The sequence below is a fragment of the Furipterus horrens genome, unplaced genomic scaffold, assembly GCF_987537825.1.
Source record: "Furipterus horrens unplaced genomic scaffold, mFurHor1.1.pri manual_scaffold_3, whole genome shotgun sequence".
NCBI lineage: Eukaryota > Metazoa > Chordata > Mammalia > Chiroptera > Furipteridae > Furipterus > Furipterus horrens.
The window spans coordinates 83002085-83011026 of record NW_028327173.1 but is presented as its reverse complement, the minus strand read 5'-3'; the positions used below and the strand labels follow the sequence as shown (position 1 = coordinate 83011026).

The 8942-nt window shown below is 39.2% G+C and overlaps 1 pseudogene; it reads right to left on the bottom strand.

Moving 5' to 3' along the window:
• Positions 1-3855: 3855 nt before the first annotated feature.
• Positions 3856-4563, bottom strand: LOC150015402 (peptidyl-prolyl cis-trans isomerase A pseudogene; annotated as a pseudogene).
• Positions 4564-8942: the final 4379 nt, after the last annotated feature.

The following is an 8942-nucleotide window of genomic DNA, read 5'->3' as shown; positions in this document are numbered from 1 at the left end:
ATCGCCAGCAAACCAAGAATGCCTTCCTGAGGCAGTGACTATGCTTTCAGATGATGGGCGCTCTGGAAAGACTGGCAGTTGAGGACCGCCTGGTGGGGAAGATTCAGAATGGTGGGTGTGGTCAACTTAGGCAGGGGAGATGGTCCTCAGGAGGTAGCCAAGAAAAATAACTTTTTGTTTATGCTTATTGCTGCAGACTCCAGGTGGGGTTTTGGGGTAGAAGGAGGGGGAGAACTTTTTTTTTTTAAGTCCTTGCCCAAGGACATTTTTTCATTGCTTTCAGAGAGGGAAGGGAGTGAGAGAGAAGCATCAATGGTTTGCCTCTCGTAGGAGCCCAGACTGGGGATCATAGGCACCCAGACTGGGATGAACCCCCCGCAACCTTTCCGGTATGGGGCACGGGATGACACTCCGACCAACTGAGCCCCACACTGGGCAGGGCAGGAAGGGGAGAACTCTTCCCTTCAAATCTATTTTTTAGAATTAAAAGCAAAATTAAATGACATTCTTTTTTCTCTTCTGAATTTATTTTAATTTTATATTGTGCCCCGGATTGGAAGTTCACACAGAAAAGGGCCATATTGATGATGTAGGATGAAAATAAATGAAATGAAAAGTAATTCAGGCTGGACTTTTCTGAGGGTCTTTGTTACTGTAGGAGAGTTCCTCGTTTTAGGATGCTAAAGGTCTGGAGTATTGGGTCAGGATGAAGTTAGAAGCCTTGAAAACTGTTCTCATTTTGGTCATCCCCCTGTACACCGCGGGTTTTCCCCATAATTCTCAGTTCAAACCTTTCTTGATAGCTACCGGGAAAAAGAAGAACAAGAGATTTTTAGTTAAAATCTGAACAGCATGTAAAAGCCCACTTTTATGAACAACTAGTCAATGTGAGCTCTTTTCACATTCAAGGGCAATATGAAAGTCAGTAAAGCACTGTGGCTAAGAGCATGAATTTAGAAGCCAGACAACCTGGAGTTGAATCCTGGTTCTGCTGTCTTCTAGCTATATGACCTTGTGGCATCTGCTTAATCATGCTGAGCCTTCATTTCATTACCTGTAAAATGGGGAGACCAATATTACTTCTCTGGGTGGTTGTGAGAATTAAACGGATTAATATTTGTGAATTACTTAATTGCTAGCTGTTAAGAGTAAGTTTTGTATACAGACAAGGCTATATATATATATATATATATATATATATATATGTTATATATGTATAAATTACAGATAAGTAAAAATTAGATTTCTTTTGGCCTTTAAGTTCAATTTATTATTCTGTTTATAAATCTGGTAAATGTGAACAATCACCTTTACTTTTTCTATGATGAAACTTTAGTTCAAATTGTGCAGATTCAGTTCCTTTAACTATCACTCTGATTTACAAACTTATCTAAATTTAAACCTTTAAATATTTTCAATTGCATATATAAACTTGATGTATTTGATTTCCTATTTAAACAAATTAGATGCCTATTGGACAAATAAGAAAAAAACCTTTCCAGAAACTTGGCTCAAGTTCTTTTGATTGTACAATCACTTACAAAATTTTATTTTACATGTAAAATTTTATTTTATATCATATTTTAAAGACATGGCCAAATCCGCATAAACATTTTAATCTATATAAGTCATGTTTTTAAATTTATCACACACTTAAAACTATTGGGTTGGCCAAAAAGTCTGTTTAATTTTTCCATAAAATAAAAGACACATTTTTCATTTTCACCAATAACATTGATTTGGATATTTGAGTATGTTGACTATCTCACGAGTGGTATAATGTTGATTGTTCTCAGTGTCTCACTTTGATTGCTATCAACTTCAAGTGGTCTACCTGACAATAAAGCATCATCCAGTGAGAAATCTCTAGAATGAAACTATGCAAACCATTTTTGACATGCTCAATCAGTCATGGCACCTTCTCTATACACTGTACTAATGTATTTTTGTGTGCGTGTTTTCAATGAGTTTTTACCTTTCTTGAAATAATAAAGCATAATATGCCAAAAATGCTGCATATTTTCTTCCATCTTCAATATTAAAATGGCTACACAAAAATTGACCAATTATAATAAGTTTTTTTAATGCATGCTGCTGTGACAGCTGTCATAACACAATCTTAAATTTGTTTTGAGTGAAGTTAAACACAGCTAAGTGCTACTAGAGCCCTCTTACAGAATAAAACCAAATGATCTTTTTGGCCAACCCAATAGAATCATAAGTCTAACCTGTCAGTTTATGTCAGATTCATTTAAACATTAAAAACATAGCTATTCACAAACTGTTCCAATTGATATAAAACGTATTTCTAAACTTTTCTAAACAGTAGTAATATGAGTCTGATTTTCTTCATTATCTCTGTACTTAATTCTAAATCTTCTCTAGACTGGAAAATCAGTTACCCACCGGAAGAAAGATTACTATCTAAGGTAAGGTGATGGTACCACTTTAGCTGAGCTGTAGTTTTCACACCATTCCATATTGACTATTTTTCATTAAAATATGGTTTTTTATTCATCACAGATTTAAGGCTTAGATGCTGCGCCTGGGCTGTCTACATCCTGGATAATTCTTTCTGTGATGTGGATGGATAGGTTTGGCCTTCTTTTATAGTCACCATGAAAACAGGTGACTCCAAACTGTGCTTTTCAGAATGTACTGGTATTTTAATTCTAGAACCAGGACTGTCCAATAATTTTGTCTTGAGTAGCCATGTTAAAAAAGTAATAAATAATTAATTTTAGTAATAGATTTTATTTAACCCATTATATCCAAAATATCACCAACATCTCAACATGTAATAAGCATAAAAATTATTAACAAGATATTTTACATTCTTTTAATTGTTTAATCAAGTCTTTTACACTTAATATCTCAATTTGGATGCTAAATTTTTAGCAGTTACAATGAAATGTAGTCCTGCCAAAATTGCAAAGTTGTATTTGATGGAAAAATATACATTACTTCAGTTTCCAAATTAAAATTAAATAAAATTAAAATTTTAGTTTCTTAGCTGCACTAGCCGCATTTCAAGTGCTCTAGCCAAACATGGCTAGTGGCTCCCATATTGAAGAGCACAACCCTAGACTCTGCTTTGGACTTCCTGCTCACTTAGTTCCTTGATCAGCTTTAGGTTGTGCCCCACTACTGTTTCAGATGGCTTCTTTCACTCAGTTGGGTTCTTCATTTCTCTAGGTCACAGGAATTTTAATGACATATGGTTGGCTTGACAGGCATTCTAATGCCATTTTATTAAATTCAGATATTCCAACTTTCATCTATTTTTCTATGTGGTTTCTCAGACAATTTAAAAAATTTGTTTGTTTACAACAACAGTAGTTTTTTCAAAGGAGACACAGTGAGGTAAGCTGGTGCCATCTCCGTTTCGTCCTAAGTAGTTCACCTTTTAGATGGCAAACATATTTAAAACTTAAATTTTATCTACGTGTGACTGGCAACCCTCTTCCTTTTTCTGCTCATTATCCTGCTATCTTAGACAATCATTTCTTCCCTTCTTTTCTCCCCTCCAACCTGTAGCCCTTCTTCCTTCCTTCTGTAGATGACTTTGCTTCTAGAAAATTACCCCGTACACATTGCTATCTCCCATGGGACCCTAAGTGACTGAGCTCCCTCCTACAGCTACCTCCTTCACTTGTGCAACATGTTCAGCGCTCTTTTTTTTTTTTTTGTATATTTTATTGATTATGTTGTTATAATAGTTCCAATATTTTTACCCTTTTGCTCCCCTCTGCCCAGTCCCCCTCTTCCCCCAGCAATCCCATACCTCTTAGTTCATGTCCATGGGTTGTGCCTACAACTTTTTTTTTTGTTGTTGTTGTTGTTGTTGTTGTTGATTAGTTTTTATTTCATAATCATAAACTTAACTCTGCAATCCAGCTAGACTTGGAAGGGGTAAGGAAAATATGGAACCCAATGAACTGCGGCGAGAGCACGAAGATTACAGAACATTTCCAAGCAGAGAGGGGTGAAGGGGTGCTCTCCTGAGCTACAGAAGGAATGGTCTGGTGGTTAAAATAAAACCCACGTCAAATGTATTAGAGTTGTCCACAGTCAGTAATGGTAATCTTCTTGCTGGTCTTGCCATTCCTGGACCCATAGCGCTCCATGGCTGTCACAACACCCATGCCATCTTTCACCTGGCCGAAGACCACATGCTTGCCATCCAGCCACTCGGTCTTGGCCGTGCAGATGAAGAACTGGGAACCGTTTGTGTTGGGTCCAGCATTTGCCATGGACAAGATGCCAGGACCTGTGTGCTTCAGGATGAAATTCTCATCATCGAATTTCTCCCCGTAGATGGACTTGCCGCCTGTGCCATTGTGGCGTGTGAAGTCCCCACCCTGGCACATAAATCCCGGAATAATTCTGTGAAAGCAGGAACCTTTATAACCAAATCCTTTCTCCCCGGTGCTCAGAACACGAAAGTTTTCTGCCGTCTTTGGGACTTTGTCTGCAAACAGCTCGAAGGAGACGCGGCCCAAGGGCTTGCCGTCGGCAGCGATGTCGAAGAACACGGTGGGGTTGACCATGGCTGGATGCGGGAATATCTGGGGTGGCGGCGGCGGCGTCTGCAAGGCCTCTACAACTTCTTTGGCTTCACCCTTTCCTATATTCTTCTTTTTAAAAAATTAATTAATTAATTTTTATAACAATAAAAAATAACAGTTCCCCCCTCTCAGACTTCAGACGCTTTATAATCTTATAAAGGACAATGGGCGAAAGTCTCGAGCTCTTCTAGCTGCTTCAAGCTGGACATGGTCGTCATCCTACCTACCCTTGGGTCCAGAAATCCCTAATAAGAGTGGGGGTGTAGGGGAGGGTGGCCTTCCCACATGGGGAAGGATTGTGCAGACTCCAGGTCAGTTGGCTGTTCCTGGACTATGGCGTGCTTGGTTTAACAGGCTGGCATCCTTGTTGTGTTCTGGGGGATTTGGCAACAGGGTTAAAAGGCATCATTTAATCCATAACCACTAGATGACAGAAGGCAGGGATTAATTTTTCAGTGCCCCATATTAGGGGAAAAAAAAAGGCTCTTTGGAGGAAGGTGTGCAAGACACGTCACACTTGTCTGAAACCTTTTTGCCCACTCTTCTTAGTTGGAGCTGAGGGGAATATTTTAGGTTTCCTTCCTCAGACCTCTGGGCTCTTTCTGTCCAAGCCATTAAGATAGAAAAGAGAAACCAGTTTTAAAGTGAAGCCCACAGACCACCCCATGCTTCACCAACCCAGCCACTTAGTTCAGCCAAACCGTTGAGTGTCAGGAGGCAGCAATGCAGACAGGATTAAGTGAGGACTATACTTACAGACAGTCACTTAGGTAATGAGGTCATAGGCTTATGCCCTATGAAAACAGAACACACATGTTAATTTACGCAACATAACCCACAAACCAGTATCTATATCTGCAAGACTCTCTTATTGGAAAGACATCCAGTTGCAAGGCATTTGACATTCTTCTTGCCTGTAAATTAAGCATCTTTGATGATGTCAAAGACCTAGTTTAACTTTCAAATGAAAACAAATTTTAAATGAAAAGAAACTTTAAAGACGGTTAGCTGCACTACTTTATAGTCTCCCACTGAGCATTGTGGTTTTCCTTGAATCGCGATTTTTCTCTTTAAGATTACCCTCCTTGTCATTAAGTCCAGTTTTAATTTATCCTGTTTGTTTGCATAAACACAACAAGAGCAGCAAATAATCAAATATGATCTTTATGTCTGCTTTGCTGGAACTTACAGAGTAACCTTTAGGGTGACTTTCAGTCTGCCCTTCAGGGCACAGGAGCTGAGCCACATACCTGCCATTCAGCCTTGCCTGTAAACACCTGTCTTATCCATGTCCTTTGGGTTTTCAATTGTGGTTTAAGGTCCCTTCTAGCCATCTTTCAGGAAAGCAACCTTCGTTCCTTCCCTGGAAAGATTGCCATGGACCACACCAAGGTACCAGTCAGCCTCTCTTGTCAACTCATGGATAATGGTTTCTCTCTCATCAATTTTCCTCATTATTGGATCTTTCCATCAGGTTATATATAGTAATATTACAAACTGTATTAATTCAAGCTCATCTTAAAAACAAACACAGCACAATACTTCCTTAATGCCTACATTTTTCTTCAGTTTCTACATCATTTCACTGCTCTCCTTCATAGCAAAACTTCCTAAAAGAGTTATCTGCACTGCTCTTTCCTATTTCTGTCCTTTTGTTCTTGAAGATATCCCAGTTAGGGGTTCATACTCATCACGCTGCTGAAAGTGCTTCAGAGTGATGTTGCCAAATCCAGAGTCAGTTTCCAATCTTCCTCTTACCTAACCTGTCAGTAACACTTGACAATTGATCAATTCCTTCTTATTGAAAGATTTGTTCATTTGGGGTGTACATTAGGTTTTGCTTCAGTAATACTGCATTTCAAACCACTGTAAAATTCAGTAGATCACATTTAATCTTTTGTCTGTGGGTCTCCTAGGTTGACTGCATTTTAGCTGATCCAGGATGGGCTGAGTTAGTTGGCCCTGCTCCATGCTGTGGTTTGGTTTAGATCTGCTCCTTATGTATTTGATCTGGGACTTATGCTGCAGGGACTATCCAGGGTATGCTCTTGTTGTGGCAGGTTGCTGTGGTTCAAGAGTAAAGTCAAGCCACATAAGCACACTGAAGGCCTTTTATTTCATCTTGCCCACTCACATTCCCATTGGCCAAAAAGATTCACATAGCCAGGCGTTATATCATTGTTCAGGGAAGCATACTCCCTGCACAGTTGGGAAGGAAATGGGAGTGAATATTTGCTGAACCATAATCTGGTACATCACATGTGGCCTCCAGGACACCTTTCTTTGTTGATTCTCTGCCCATCTCCTGGCTTTTCTGCTCAGTGTCCTTTGGTGGTTTCTGCAGATCTCTCCAAACTTTGCAGTGCCTGCACATCCAGACTTTGGATTTTCCTTTTTTTGTCGACCGCCATTTCCTAGGTAGATTATCTTGTCTCATGGCTTTAATATAATTTACCTGCTGATGAATCTCAATTTCATATCTTCAATAGAAATTCTTCCCTTATTGAGCAAAAAAGGAAAAAAGAGAAAGAACTCAGTGGACACGAACGGCAGTGTGGTGATTGCTGGGGGAGGTGTGGTGGGCGTATAGGAGGGCAAAGCAGGATAAATGGTGAGGGACAGAGACTTGACTTGGGGTGGTGAACACACAGTACAGAGTACAGATGACGTGTTGTAGAATTGTGACATACTTGTGTAATTTTGTCAACCAGTGTCACCCCAAATAAATTTAATAAAAAAGTAAATTCTTTCCTTAATTCTCTATCTATATATCTACTTAACATTTCCACTTGAATGTCTAAATAGGCACCTCAAACTCAACATATTCATAAATGAACACCTGTTTCCCTGTACCAATACCTCCCCAGCCTGCTGTTCCCACAGCCTTTCCTCATTTAGTAAATGGCATTCTCATTCTCTCAGGTGCTTTGGCCATAATTTTGGACTTGACTTCCTCATAACTTAATTTTTTTCCTTTTTCCCCTTCATACTTTAAATTGAGGCCATTAGCTGATTTGGCTCTGCCTTCAAATTTGATCATTTATCCCACTGTAGTACAACCTACTGCCATTTCCCTTATGTTTTCCTGCAGGTACCTTCCAACTGGTCTCCCATCCTCTTCCTTTATAGGGCAGAATACAATCTATTTCCTAGGGAGCATCAGGAACAATCCTTTTGAGCTTGAAATCAGATCCTATCAATTCCCTGCTCAAAAGACTCTGATGCCAAAAGAAAACAAAATAACCCCTGCCATTCCCTGGTTCCCCCCTCATGCAGTAAATGGCAGAGCCAGTTCAGGGGCCTGCATGCTCTGTCCCCTGCCAGCCCCTGCCACATCTCCACCCTGCACATTGCACTCCAGTCTTGCTGTTCTCTCAGCACACCAAGGCTGCTCTGGGCACTGGGCCTTAACACTGCTGTCCCCTTTGGGGACTGCTCTTTCTTGAGATATTTGTAAGGTCACTTACTTGTTTCTTTTAGATTTGTACTCAAATGTTATTGGTGGCCTTCTATAAAAAAAGCACCTTATAAAAACTTACCTCCTGCACTCACTTTCCGTTACTTGTTCTTTTCTGTAGCACTGTTACCACCTGGCACAACCTGTAAACAAACAAAAGTGTACACGTGTCTTCCTCTTTCTCCTGTTGTGTGAAATTCATAAAGACGGTGGCTCTATTTTTCTCTCTCTGTATTTTCAGCTTCTCGAACAATGCCAGGAATATAGTAGGTGCTCAATAAATATTTCTTGAATGAATAGAATAATTTTATATGATGCCTGTGTCCAGCACAGGGTGATCAGTGTTACGAAAACTCCAGAATATTATAGAAAAGTTTTGTATTTCCGTAGTCAAGCCTCTGTGCTTGGTGTTGTCAAGTGGTGGTTTCTATAGTTTATTAAATGGCCTCAGAGAAGAGCATAGACAATGACATCCTTTGTTCTGGTAAACAAATCAGACATTTATTTGGTAAAATTTGAGACTTCTATAATCACTGAAATATGAGCATTTCAAGGCAGAATTTTCATATTTTAACTGTTTTCTTGAAGTCTTAAAAAGGATATAGTTCCCTTCTCAAGACTTTGCAAAAATGGATATAAACAATTTGAAGATAATTTTTGGAGCCTTGCTAAAGTTAATATGAATCAGAATTTCTTATGTGCAATTTTAGAGCTAAGAAATAAAAGGAAAACACCTGAAACCCACTTCTCTATAAGCTTGAATTAGCAGTTTATTTGCAGATATTCAAGTACTAATGATAATAACAAGCACTCTATAAAGTATGATGTCTTGGGGGTGGGAAAGGTAGAAGAGGGTAAAGGAGGATAAATGGTGATGGAAAGAGACTTGGGATGGTGAACACAATACAATATACAGA